We start from the raw sequence: 13,257 nt of genomic DNA on the forward strand, positions 1-13,257 counted from the left end.
GTAGTCCCTGAAACATCTAATCATTTCCCTTTCCCCAAGGTATAGTTGCCCTGGTAAAAGATCTTAGGTCCCTTTGAGGAAGGATGGGAGAAATATTGACAGTGTTAGTTGGTAGCACACTGAGGTCCTTCATCAAGAGAGTCCAACTTCCCCTTTATTCAAGGGATTCTGGATCTATAAACTGGCTTAAATCTGGGAACTGGTAAAGGGGCCATGATTCATTGTTGCTACTGTTTAGGGTAGATTTTTGTTCATTTGCCCTAAAAATTTTTCTGCTTATATAAATCTAGTAAAAGCTTAGTTGGATTCTTGTCTTCTTTTGAGAACATGACTAATTAGCCAACATGTGTCAGGCATTCTGATTATTGCTTTGCTTCTGCTGTCTTCTATGGTAAGTACATGTACCTTTTTTTTTGGCTATTGAATGCTGCCACTTGACCCCTGCCATTCTGGGAACCAATTAAACTCATTGCCTTTATATTTCACAATCAAGTGAATGTGCCCCACTATAAGGTCTGACATATAGAAAAGACCAATGACAGGGTTCTTTAAGGATGCTGGTGCTTCCTTTACAAATCTGTATTGGTGAAGAGTACAGTTTCTGGATCCACCAACTGTGGAGGTTTAGGTTTCACCTGGCAAATTCACTCCAGCATTCTCATTAGTCTTTGAATCTGCTTAAAAACAGTAAACCAAGGAATATCAGCATCTCTATCTCATTCATAGTGGGCCCTCTTTTGGCAACCAGCCAAATAAACTATTAACACCTTTATTAACTCCACAAGCTACAACATTATATTCAGAATACTTAATAGGCTCATATCAAGAAACTCAACCCAATCTATGTTTGTATTTCTTCCGCCATCATGCCACATCCTTAAAATCCATTCTCATATATGTTCCTCAGATCTCTGCTTGTAAGAATTAGAAAACTAAAGAAGTTCTTTGGGAATATATTGGACCTCCTAAAGGGTCACATGGTGTATCTCACCATTAGGAGCCTTCTGAGATTTGAGCCTGGTTATAGCCCTAGGGACAAAAGTGGATGGTGAAGGTGGGTCCTGAGAAGTGTCAGCCATGTCTTGCTTGGTACCTACACTAGGGATCACCATTACCATTTCTATAGGCAATACAGGATTAGTTCCCTCAGTTATGAGAGGAGAGGCCAACACCACAGGGGTCAGGAATGAAGATAGATTCCTGTGCCACTGAGGGTGGAGAAATCTCTCCCTCTGGCAAAATAATATCACCAGGATTAGTGGTAGCGAGCCTATGGCACATGTGTTATTTGTTTTTCTTTTAAGACAAAAGATGTTAATGTATAAGTTGTTTTTTCTAAACTAAAACCTCAGTATTCAGGTTTAATTGCAGTGTTGGCACTTTGTCATAATTAAGTGGGTTTTAGGTTGCATTTTGAGCATTCTTTTCCAAAAGTTTTGCCATCAGTGATGTAGGAACTTACTGTCCTCAGCCTCATCAGGTTCCTCCCAAACATCTCCATCCCAGTCTTTGGGATCCCATTCTTTTCCAGTTAGCACCCTCACCTTCACTTTAGATACTGGTCGAGGCTGAGCATTATACTTAGGCTGTAATTCAGCCAATTGTATTCCGAGGGCTTCTGTTTGGGTTTCTGCAATTTCGGCCCTATAAATAAAGGAGAGAATATCCTCCTTCAGGAAACACTTAGAAACCTTTAGATTCTTTGTGCAGGTCTAGAGTTGAAAGTTTGAATCTTTGAGCTCTTATTTTCCTTTATTAATTTGTCTTCACATTTAGAAGATTTTAGATTTTTACACGTCTGGAACTCATAATTTTTCTTTACTAGTTTTCCCAGAGATGCTAAGTGCAACCAAGTGGCATCATTGTATTTCCCACTCTTCCAAAACTATTGAAAAGTATTGTATACAGAATTATAAAATTTCTTGCATTTCACACATGGTGAATTAGGATAATGAAACAATATATAGTGCGTATTATTTTAAACAGTTCCACAGTACTCTCCAGATCATTAGAAAGACAGACTATGGCAAATTTAGGTCTAATCAACCTACAGAGCCAATTCTCAGAACCAGTAAACCAATTAAGAGAAATTTATTCTTAAAATTCTGTTTCTCTAGAACCACTGCAAATACCAAAATATGTGCGAGTTAGGGTTCACTAGAGGAAAATATTTCATATAAATAAACATTTATATATAAATAATTATTCAAAGGATTGTCAGTGTAGCCTTACAATGGTGGCCTGTGGAAACAGGGAGGGAAGAATGCAAAATGGCTGTCTGAACATTACAGAGCTGGAGGATATAGTCAAAGGTCGAAGGCCTGGAACTCACTGTAGAGTCTAGTGCAACTCTGTGTTGGAAAACTGAAAAGTCTGCATTGCAAGGTTGAAGAGTCTGCAGTGGAAGGCTGAAGGAACTGGAAATGAAAGTCGAAAGACAATTGAGAAGACCATAGCTTCTCCAAAGAAGAAAAGGGAAGACTTTCTTCTTCTTTTTATTTTTATTCCACCCAGGCTATAGGCCTGTTTGTTGATCCTACCCACATCCAGGGTGGGTCTTCCTCAGTTTACGGTCTGTAAGTCAATCCTCCACAGACACACCCGGAGCTTTACTAATATATTAGGCAGTTCTTACTCAAGGCACTTTGATATATCACATTATTTATCATAGGGCCCAAGAGATGAGAGGGGTGTGAGGAGAGGAAGGAGAAGTAAAAAGAATTAGTATGTGTTGAGTGCACGTATCAACTTCCCACCACAAATCTAATCATTATGTGCTGCAAGGATGTACTAATAAAAATACTTTTTAAAACATTTTACAGAATTGGAAACTGGGTCATTAAGTTATTAGCCTTTCTACGTGACACAGCTAGGAAAAGCATTTTATTTGAACCCAAGTGTCTTAATCCAATCCTTTAGGTTAATATCACGAATTTAACAGAGGCTTTATTTTTATGAAAAAAATCGTTACTTTTGTCCTCTTTTACAAATAGAACTTCAAATTCTTAAAATACATAGTTTTGATATTGCAAGATTATACATTCTATAGAGTAATTCATCTATATAGTAAAACATCTCATTTGTCAAATGAAATATATAATGCAAAAAATCTACATAACAAGTTTTTCTGTGTTAAATCATGGAAAATAACTTTTTGGTGGCATTTACATTAAGATGAGAATGCATTAATAAAAAATATTAGAGATTAGAAAATGTATGGATTAGATAATTATACATTTCATTTTACTAAAGATATGAGTCAAGATAATGACAATATGAAGATTGAGTAGATGAAAATATATTTCAAAGAAAAACTTAAATATAACGTATAAAACTTTTAGCTATTTTTTATGGGCAAACAAAAAATTTCTGAAAGAAAGATCATTTTAAGAATCTTTTAAGAGCCAACAAATAAAAATTGTGGGATAGGACTCACATGTCTGTCTGCCCTAAGCGTCATACTCTTAAGCAAGTGTGCTTTTACACACAGGCATATTTAGAGAGCTGTAATTATGCCTCCAGAGTCAAAAATGCTAGCCATTTGTTTTAACTAATACCTACTAGACAAATCTCAAACATTTTTTCTACATATAGACAACAAACATCTGCTGAAAAGTAAGTAATCTGGAAAACACTATTTTCAGGAAGGTTCACTCTTTGCCTTCTAAAGGACTGTTAAAAGTTCTTCCCTATATTTAGCTAAAAATGTACTTCCTTGAAACATCCACCTATCTGTCTTTGTTCTGCCCTTGAGAACACTGGACTTAGCCCACTGGGTAGAAAGGAACCACCCTGGGGTAAGGAACAGAAATAGAAACTAATGAGTGAAATTCCCTCCCCAGCAGGTTGGGCTATCCACAACATGTAGTGAGGGCAGCATGGCAGAACTTGTCATTACAGGTTGCCTCTAAATTTTCTCTTCAGGACACTGCTCGACCCCATGTGACTTGGACAGAAAAGTCATGAGAACCTAAACCCATACCACAAAAGTAAGCATATGATCCAATATTCTGTCTTCTGGAACATAAGTTCTCTTAGACACCAGTGCTGGGAGGAAAGGAGAGAACCACTTCCATTCTGAGACTGGAAACTCTGTGTCAAAATGTGTGCAGAGTCCACATATGAAAACAGCATAGAAGAAGCTGACCCTGATATTTCAATAAGACATCCATGGGGCTTTCTGGTTAAATGAACCAATAAAATTCTCTTTTCTTATTTTATTGATACATTTTAGGTATACAATATAATGACATTCATCATTGGAAATTTGCACCTTTACATAATCTTGGTTCTTATTTTTCCCCATTCCCCTGCCCTCCCCTCAACCCCTCCACCCCTCCTATTTAGAAATACTTTGTTTCCATTTTTTCATGTTAATTCCATTCCTTTCTTTCCTTTCTCCTACCCCTCCCACTTCCCCTTCCCTTTTGCACCTTTTCTTCCTATTTCACATTACCTGTTATACCTTTTGATCTTTATTTACACTTTCTGTTTCTCACACCAGAGAAACTGTTCAGTATTCATACGTGTGTGTCCTATTTATTTCACTTAAGAGTATTACCTCAATGTGCACCCATTTAACTATAAATGTCTCTAATTTCTCATTCTTTATGGCTAAGTGGTACTCATTATGTAAAAAACACACACACACATACATTTTCTTTATCCAGTCTGGAGTTAATGGGCAATTGGACTGAATCCAAGTTTTAGCTATTACAAACTGTACCACCATGAACATGGGTCCACATATATCACAATGGTATGATTCTTTTAATTCTTTTTCTTTTCTCCCATTAAGTTTATTGGTACATTTTAGGTATAAAATACATTTACATACATCATTGGGATCTTGTACCATTACATGAGCATCTTGGTTCTTATTTTTTTCCCCTTCCCCTGCCCTCCCTTCACCCCCTCCACCCTTCCCTATTTGTGATTCTTTTAATTCTTTTGGGAAGATACCCAGCAGGGAAATAGTTGGGTCAAATGGGACCTCCAATCCTAGCTCTTTGAGGTATCTACATACTGATTTCCACAGTGGTTGCACCAGTCTACACTCCCACCAACAGTGGAAAAGGGTTCCTTTTTCCCCACAGCCCTGCCAGCATTTGCTATTGGTTGATTTTATGATAGCAGCCATTCTTTCTGGTGTGAAGTGGAATCTCAGAGTTTCCATTTGTATCTCTCAAATGACCAGTGATGTTGAGCATAAAATTCTCTTTTTAAAAGTTAGCTTAAGTTACTAGTTTCAATCATCTACAACCAAAATAATTGTACCGAATATATTCAATAGGAACAAAATTCATCTTCTTTACTGACTCTAACTGTAAGAAAAAGGCTAAGGGAAATAATGATTGGTGGAGTAAGAAAAGTAAAGTGAAATTAGAAGTTGATTGGTGCAAAAGAAAATTGGAAAGGTAAGAGGTAAAGAAACCCTGGACCTTAATTTGTTCATAATCTTCCTGCATAATAGGGTTTCTGGGATGTTAAAAGGGGCTATTTCCATTTTTCAAAAAAAGATTCTGCAATAGTGTCTATGATGTTCAAGGCCCATTGGAAGGATGGAGGCTTTTATTAAAAACTGGAGACAAGTGTGTCCTATTTACTTCACTTAAGAGTATGGCCTCGATATGCATCAATTTAGCTGTAAATGACTCCAGTTTCTCATTCTTTATGGCTGAGTTAGAATGATTAAAATGAATAATTTATAATTGGAAATAGGGAAAAAGGTCCAAAGAGGTAGGGGTGAAGGGAGAGAAAGGGGAAAGGAAAGAAGGGAAATGAAAAATTATGAGAAAAGAAAAAAATGCAAATGATGTCTATATAAATAGGGAAGGGTGGAGGGGGTGAAGAGTGCACAGGTAATGGAGAAAAAATAAGAAACAAAATATATCATGTACAGGTGCAAACACCCAATGATAAATGTAAACATATTGTATACCTAAAATGTACCAATAAAAGAACTTAAGAATTAAAAAAAACTGGAAACAAGATACTAATATTTCTTGCAATCTAAGGTGGAAGAAGGGTGGGAATCATGAAAAAGAACAGGAAGGGGATTGTCATCCAAGTACCTGAGCTTTAAAGGAAACTCTGGTGACAAACTCTGCCCACTTGATGATTTTCCGAAGAACAGGCCCTGCTGTCACTGTCCTACTCTCTACAGTAGGCAAGGAAGACCCCTCCCTCTTGCTTAACTCTACAAGACAATTCCAGCTAATGCCATACAGTGTTAATTTAAAATATCCATGAAGATTTCTAGAAAAGTTTTCAGGATAAAAGTCATGTGTCCAAATATTTCCTTTGCTAGTCCTAGAAAATTGCGTTATACTATTTAATAAAAATAAATCTGCTCCATTGGCAACAACTAAACCTAAACTACTGATAACTAAAAACACATTTTCCCACATATGCAGCATCTCACCTGGTGATATAAGCCTATTACACCTTTACTCTTTCTCTGTGATTCTGCATATTTTGATGTGTGTGTCTTGCATCAGTACAGCTAGTGAGTAAACTACTGAATATACACTGATAATAAACTGCCTTTTATAATTTAGAGATTTCCATTTCCCTTCTCATCTTCTGTGCTGAAAAGTCAATTCTACAAATATTCTCCATGAAAGGGAACAAGAAATTGAAATGACATTTTGCTAGAAGTGAATCAGCATTTCCTCTCATTGAAAGGGTTTAAGCTCTTCAGAAATATGACAAAAGTGCTGACACCTGTGGAAAAATGGGAGACTTAGGAAATAGTGGTCCCCACTCTCAGAAACATGTGACAGCCTCCTTGGACTGCCTGACCTGCCCCTGAATATTTCAGTGTGTTTTCAGATGGATAAAATTCTTGAGCAAGCCTGAATATAGTATAATATAGCCCTGCTGATAGTAGGGTACCCAGGTATCTGAGGGGATTTTCAGAGCTACTGGCCCCCCAAATCTCTATACTATTGAAAATTACAAATTAAGGTAGTAGTCTGAGTCAGTCTGTTTTTGTAAAAAATGGAGGAATAAATTATGTTACAATCTGTAAATAAATATGGAGGATGGTTAAAATAATTGAGCAAATAGGCATTGAGGACACTGGGGTGAGCAATCCAGAAATGGTCCCACTCCCCAAATAGCACACATTCCTTCAAAAGTAACTTTCAGACATTAAACAATACTTACAGATCCCACAAGAATGGATAATTAAGTTAGAGACCTTCTTCAAGGACTTCTTCTTCAAAAAAGAAAGAGTGGCACTGAATCATAGACTAGGGATTAACAAGTTGTGGGAGATGGTATAGGGATGGCATCCTAGGCAGAAGAAAAAGTACGTATGTGGTAGCCTATATCAAGGAAAAGAGACACAAGACATTGAAGGAAATAAGAGAAACCAGCATGATTGATGTCAGGGGTTCAGGATATGGTGAGAAAAACACCTTTTGTATTAGTGGGGTTTCTCCAGGGATCAGAACCAATAAGAGACAGACAGATAGATAGATAGATAGATAGATAGATAGATAGATATGATAGATAGATATGATACATACATAGATACATACATAGATAGATACATAATAAGGGATTAAACAAATTGGCTTACATGATTGTGGTGGCTAACAAATCCTATGAAATGCCATTTTGAAGCTAGAAAACCTGGTGGTATGGTTCAGTGCAAGTCCAAAGGCCTAAGAACTGGGAGATAGGCAAGGACTCTCATGCAGTCAGAGTCTGAAGTAAGAGAACCTGGTTCTGATATCCAAAGACAGGAAAAGAAGGGAATCTTGGCTCCAGAAGAGTTAGAGAGCAAATTCACTCTTTTTTTTTTTCAAATTCACTCTTTTTAAGCTGCTTTTTTACTCTATTTGGGCCCTTAGCCCACAGAATGGAGCTTGCCCACATTAGATGAAGATGGATCTTCCTTTCTCAATCCACCTGATTCAAACACTGAAACTTTCAAAATACCTCACAAGCATGCTCAAAAATGATGCAGTCCAGCTTTCTGAATATTCCTTAATCCAGTTTTGTTGACCCCTACAATTAACCACAAAGACATTCAGGAACATGATAAAGATATTCTGTCAAATGACTAAAATGAACTCTGTCTCAAATCTATCCTACTGATAGATTCCCCCATCTCAATTATTGGCAACTCTATCTCTGTATTTACCTGACATCATTTACAAATCTTCTATTTCTTTCAGATCCTATATTGAAATTATCAGAAAAACTTGGTAAGTCAATCTTCAAAATATTTATTTTAATGGACAACTTCTCATTATTTACACTGTACTATCCTGATCCAAGCCACCCTATCCTTTCTCCTCAATGACAACAATAGCCACACAAATAGCCAGGGTCTTGGCTGTCTGTGAAGAATCTGCCCAGAGCCTGGTACTTGCTCTTCCCCCTACACACAAGCTTTTCTTCCAGATGTCCATTCCACTTTCCTACTTTGAGTCTTTGTTCAAGTGTCTTCTCACTCAGTGAGGCTTTCCCTAACTATCCCTTTAGAATTGCAACCTGTCCCTCCCTTTCCTTTACCTGGTTTATTCCTAACACTTATATGTCACCATAAATACTTTCCCTTGCTTACTTTGTTATACACACTCACACTCACACACACACACACGAATGCAAGCTGAAATTATTGTCAGTTTTAGTCACTATGGCATCCCTGGGGCCTGATGTTCTGCTTGGGACATAGTATGCACTCAATAAGCATTTGTTGATCATCCTATGATCAATCAAAAGCCACTGAAAGCATTACATATGAAGAGTCATACACCAATAGAAACACTTTAAGGTCTCTTTAGCTACCTACCCAAAGAATTTTGGGAGAGGATGTCATGGAGAAGAGTGAATGCCTTGGAGAAAACAAGCATGTCTTCCATTTCTAAGAAGGTCCAGGACAGTGAACTAAAGAAATGAGGCTGACTAGCTTTGGTAATGACTCAGGGAAGTAGCTCCTAAGTTGTCCAGACCTTCTCTATTCAGTAGTCCACACAATCCAATATTCATGTCCTTGGTTAGTCCCTCTCCAATACCAAGTGGGAGCTGGCACTGAGAGACAAAGTAAATATGACAGAATGATGCTGCATGATTTGCAAGACCAAGTTATAAAAGACCTTGGTGTTTTGAAACACTCACTCTTAGAATCCTGGGTCATGAGGTAACAAGTCCTGCTACTCTGAGACCATCATGCTACAGAAATGAGGAAGCCAGGTGGAAAAGCCCTGAGATTACAGAGAGAGACAAACAGACAGACAGACAGACAGACACAGACACAGAGACAGAGAGACATAGATGGAGAGATACAGAGATAGAGACAGAGAGACCCATCAATCCTGGCTGTTTTACTTGCCAGCCATTGGGATTATCTGTCCAAGGCTACAGACCTAGAAACAGAGGCAAGTCTTCTCCACTGTACCTTGTCTGAATTCCTGACCCTCAAAACTAACACAAAAACTATTTTAAACCACTATGCTGGAGGATAGTGAGCTAATTGGCCATAGACAGCCAGATACTCTGTAAAGAGGACTTGATACTGTGGGATTTCACCAACTCAGCATAAGTTCAGGGTTCACCAGCGTGAAGGACAGAACCTCTCAAGGTACCTTCTCAATGTGTTTCAGAGCCTGACCAAGATGAACAAATGGGTTCCTTTAAGAAAATAATGCAGCTACTTCCAGGTAACACTTATTATAAACTGTCAAAGATTTCCCTGCTTGATTTTTCTTAAGACAGATTTTCATTACACCTAAGCCCTTCAGTTGCTTTATTAAATTGGACACACATGTAAATATCATATGATTTCTGTCATGTGAGACACTGAAAGTGTAAATAAGGACCAAAATTTATAATAGATATTATGAAATAGGAAGAAAATGCTCAAATGGGAAAGGGAACTAGGGAAGGGGGAGGGAGAAAGGAAGGATCAGAAAAGAAAAAATAAGAAAAGAAGGAAAAAAATGGAAACAAAACTTTTGTAAGAAGAGGAAGATGGGTTGAAGAGACAGTAGGGGAATGGGGAAGAAAGAGGAATTAGGATATATGGTGTACAAGCACAAATTCCCTATGATGAATGTGATCATTATGTATATCTAAAATGTACCAATAAATTTAATTAGTTAAAAATAGGATTTTATTCTATTACAGCCAAGAATTCAAAATTAAGCTGTTGGCAGAGCAACACTCTTCTGAAGATGTCAAGGAGAATTTGTTGCCTGCTTCTTCTTGCTTCTGGTAGCTGCCAGCATGCCTTGACATTCCTTGGCTTGTGGCTGCATCACTCCATTCTCTGCCTCTGTCTTTGTATCACCTCCTCTTCTGTGTGAGTCTCTGCCATGTGTCAGATTCAAAGTTGTAGCAAGGGCTCACTCATATAATCTTGAGAAATCCTCAAGGCCTTTTACTTAAGCAAATGTTTTGTCACATAAATTAGTATTTATTCTTTCCCTATGTAGGGTAATAGTCATGGGTTCTAGAGATTAAGATATGGGCATCTCTTTTTGAGGTGAGGGCACCATTTGTCTCACTAGAAATAGGTACTTGACAACTTGAAAATATTTTCCAGAACATTTTCTTTGTTACACATTTCCTAAAGGATAAGAATTTAGATAAAGGATGCAAGTATTAGATTTAAGATTGGTTGAATTAGTCTCTGAATAACCATCTCATCAAAAGGGTGTGTGGTGACAAATGTATTGCCTAATAGTCCTACTGAGAAATAACACTAATTAGCACCATTTTGGTTTTATGATGAAAGAATGCACTTGAATTAAATCTCTTTTCTTTCTGTTGAACATCTGTAGATATAGAATGGAAGCAATAGATAACTGAAGGACAGAAATATGCTATATAGGTATTTTCCTATCTAATCTAGGTTTTGTGAAGTGTAGTTGGATAACTTATTAAGTCTGATTTTACCTTGCTGTCCTTTCTTGTCAATCAAAAAGTTTAAAAAAGCATAAAAATAGAAAGTGCCTCCTGGGCTTGGATGAGGAGAAATAATTTTATAGTTTTATTAAGGTTTTTGGAGTTATTTCCTCTGCTGCCTTGTGTTTTCTTAGAGAAATTCCTTCATCCTGCCCTCTTGGCTTGTGAAAGTAGTTACCCTGCTGTCCTTAGCCTACCTCTCTAAGGAAATCTGTAGTTATTCTTGTCATGCTTTGTCTCCCAGTCATCCAAACTCCAGTCACAACTACTAAATTGAGAGAAATTATTCTGTGTTTGTTAATAACTTTCCCTTCTAGAATGACAACATACCCAGCATTATCTCCTTTGAGAAGCACTGTCCTCATGTTGACATCTAGTGTGCCTGATTTGACTTTAGATTCTACTGGGCTTTGTTTCTTTTGCAGTCTGAGGAGTGTCTAGCAGTATCCATGATGACTAAGCTCATATGCATGTGAATGGCTATAACAACAGTATGAAGGAGGACCTAAGCTTGCTGGAGGAAGAGTGAGGGGGGGATTCTCCTTCAAATTTTTAGCTCATCTTGAGAATCAATTTTTTTAGCTTAGGGGCTTCTTACTGGCCAAAGATAGAAATATTTGAACATCAAAAAGACTGACATAAATTGAAATAACAAAAATCAATGAAGTATAATAATTCATAATGATAATGTAGAAAGACAAAAATTAACCCACATTGGTATTCTGTGTAGGTTGCCAGAACATAAACTAATTCTTCAGGAAACCGAGAGCTAAAAGGAAAGCATCAATTTCTGAAAGTATTATATAACCATATAGGTGTAAAAGTCCCTCCTTCACATCCCTGTGCCTCAAGTCATAGACCACAAGGAACATAGTTATTACTCAGCAAATTGAGTGTCTCACTTGTTCAGCAAGAACAAAATACATAACATGTGGAGCTATGGGGCATCTCAGTAATGATATAAGAGGATATAGGATTTGGGCTGAGAATATGATGTTGGAGAGGGTTCAAGAGAGAGGAACTCTGCTTTGAAATGGATATTAACAGGAAGAGAGGAGAAGTTTATGATTGGACATTAAGAAATCTTGTAATTCAGACATATCTAGGAACATATTTTCTGTGTTGTCCATCTTATTGGCATATAGGTCCTTTAAGTAGGTATTGATGATCCTCTAGATTTCTGCTGGGTCTGGTGTAATTTCACCATTTTCATTCTTAATTGCATGGATCGGGGCCTTTTCTTTCCTTTTTCTGATAAGATTGGCTAAGGGTTTGACAATTTTGTTTCTTCTTTCAAAGAACCAACTCTTAGCCTCATTGATTTTTTTGTATTGTTCTCCTAGTCTCCATTGCACTGATTTCTGCCCTGATCTTTATAATTTCCTCCCTTGTATGAGCTTGAGGTTTGTCCTGCTCTTCTTTTTCTAGAGGCTTAAGGTTCAGCATCAGGTTGTTTAACTGGGCTCACTGGGTTTTGCTAATATGAATATTAACTCCTATGAATTTCCCTTGTAAGACTGTTTTCATTGTGTCCCACAGATTCTGATATGTTGTATTGTCATGGTCACTTAATTGTAGGAAATGTCTGATTTCTTCTTTAATTCCCTCTGTGACCCATTGGTTATTCAGAAGTGTGTTGTTCAATTTTCATGTGTTTATGAAATTCTTGCGGTTTCTTTTGCTATTGATTTCCAATTTCATTGCACTATGGTCTGATAATATACAGGGGATAACTTCAATTCCTTTGCACTTACTCAAACATGTTCTAAGAGCAAGGATGTGGCCTATTTAAGTTTTTGTTTCTTTGTTTTTTGGTAGATTATGAAAAACAAAAATTTCTTTTTCACAATTCTTTTTGTTTTGGTATATCCTTTTATTGGTACATTTTAGGTGTACAATATAATGACATTCATCATTGGAGATATGCACCTTTACATAGTCTCTCTTGGTTCTTATTTTTACTCCTTCCCCTCCACTCCCTTCAACCCCTCCATCCCTCCCTATTTACAAAGACTTTGTTTACTTTTTTTCATTTTCTCATATTAATTACATTCCCTTCTTTCCTTTCCCCGACTGCTCTCACTTCCCCTTCCCCTTTGCCCCTTTTCTTCCTATTTCACATTATCTATTATACCTTCTACTCCTTAATTACTCTTTCAGTTTCTCACACTAGAAAAACTATTCAGTATTTACACATGTGTGTCCTGTTTATTTCACTTAAGAGTATCTCCTCAATGTGCATCCATTTAGAAATAAATGTCTCTAATTTCTCATTTTTGATGGCTGAGTAGTAATCCATTTTATTAAAAAAATTTTTTCTTGATCCAGTCTCCA

At 37.1% G+C, this 13,257-nt stretch overlaps 1 pseudogene; it reads right to left on the bottom strand.

Moving 5' to 3' along the window:
* Window positions 1-624: 624 nt before the first annotated feature.
* Window positions 625-13,257, bottom strand: part of LOC101702281 (swi5-dependent recombination DNA repair protein 1 homolog) — a 49,182-nt pseudogene continuing 36,549 nt past the window's right edge.

The sequence above is a fragment of the Heterocephalus glaber genome, unplaced genomic scaffold (genome assembly GCF_053883595.1).
Source record: "Heterocephalus glaber isolate CG9 unplaced genomic scaffold, H.glaber_assembly_v1.0 deba00001543, whole genome shotgun sequence".
NCBI lineage: Eukaryota > Metazoa > Chordata > Mammalia > Rodentia > Bathyergidae > Heterocephalus > Heterocephalus glaber.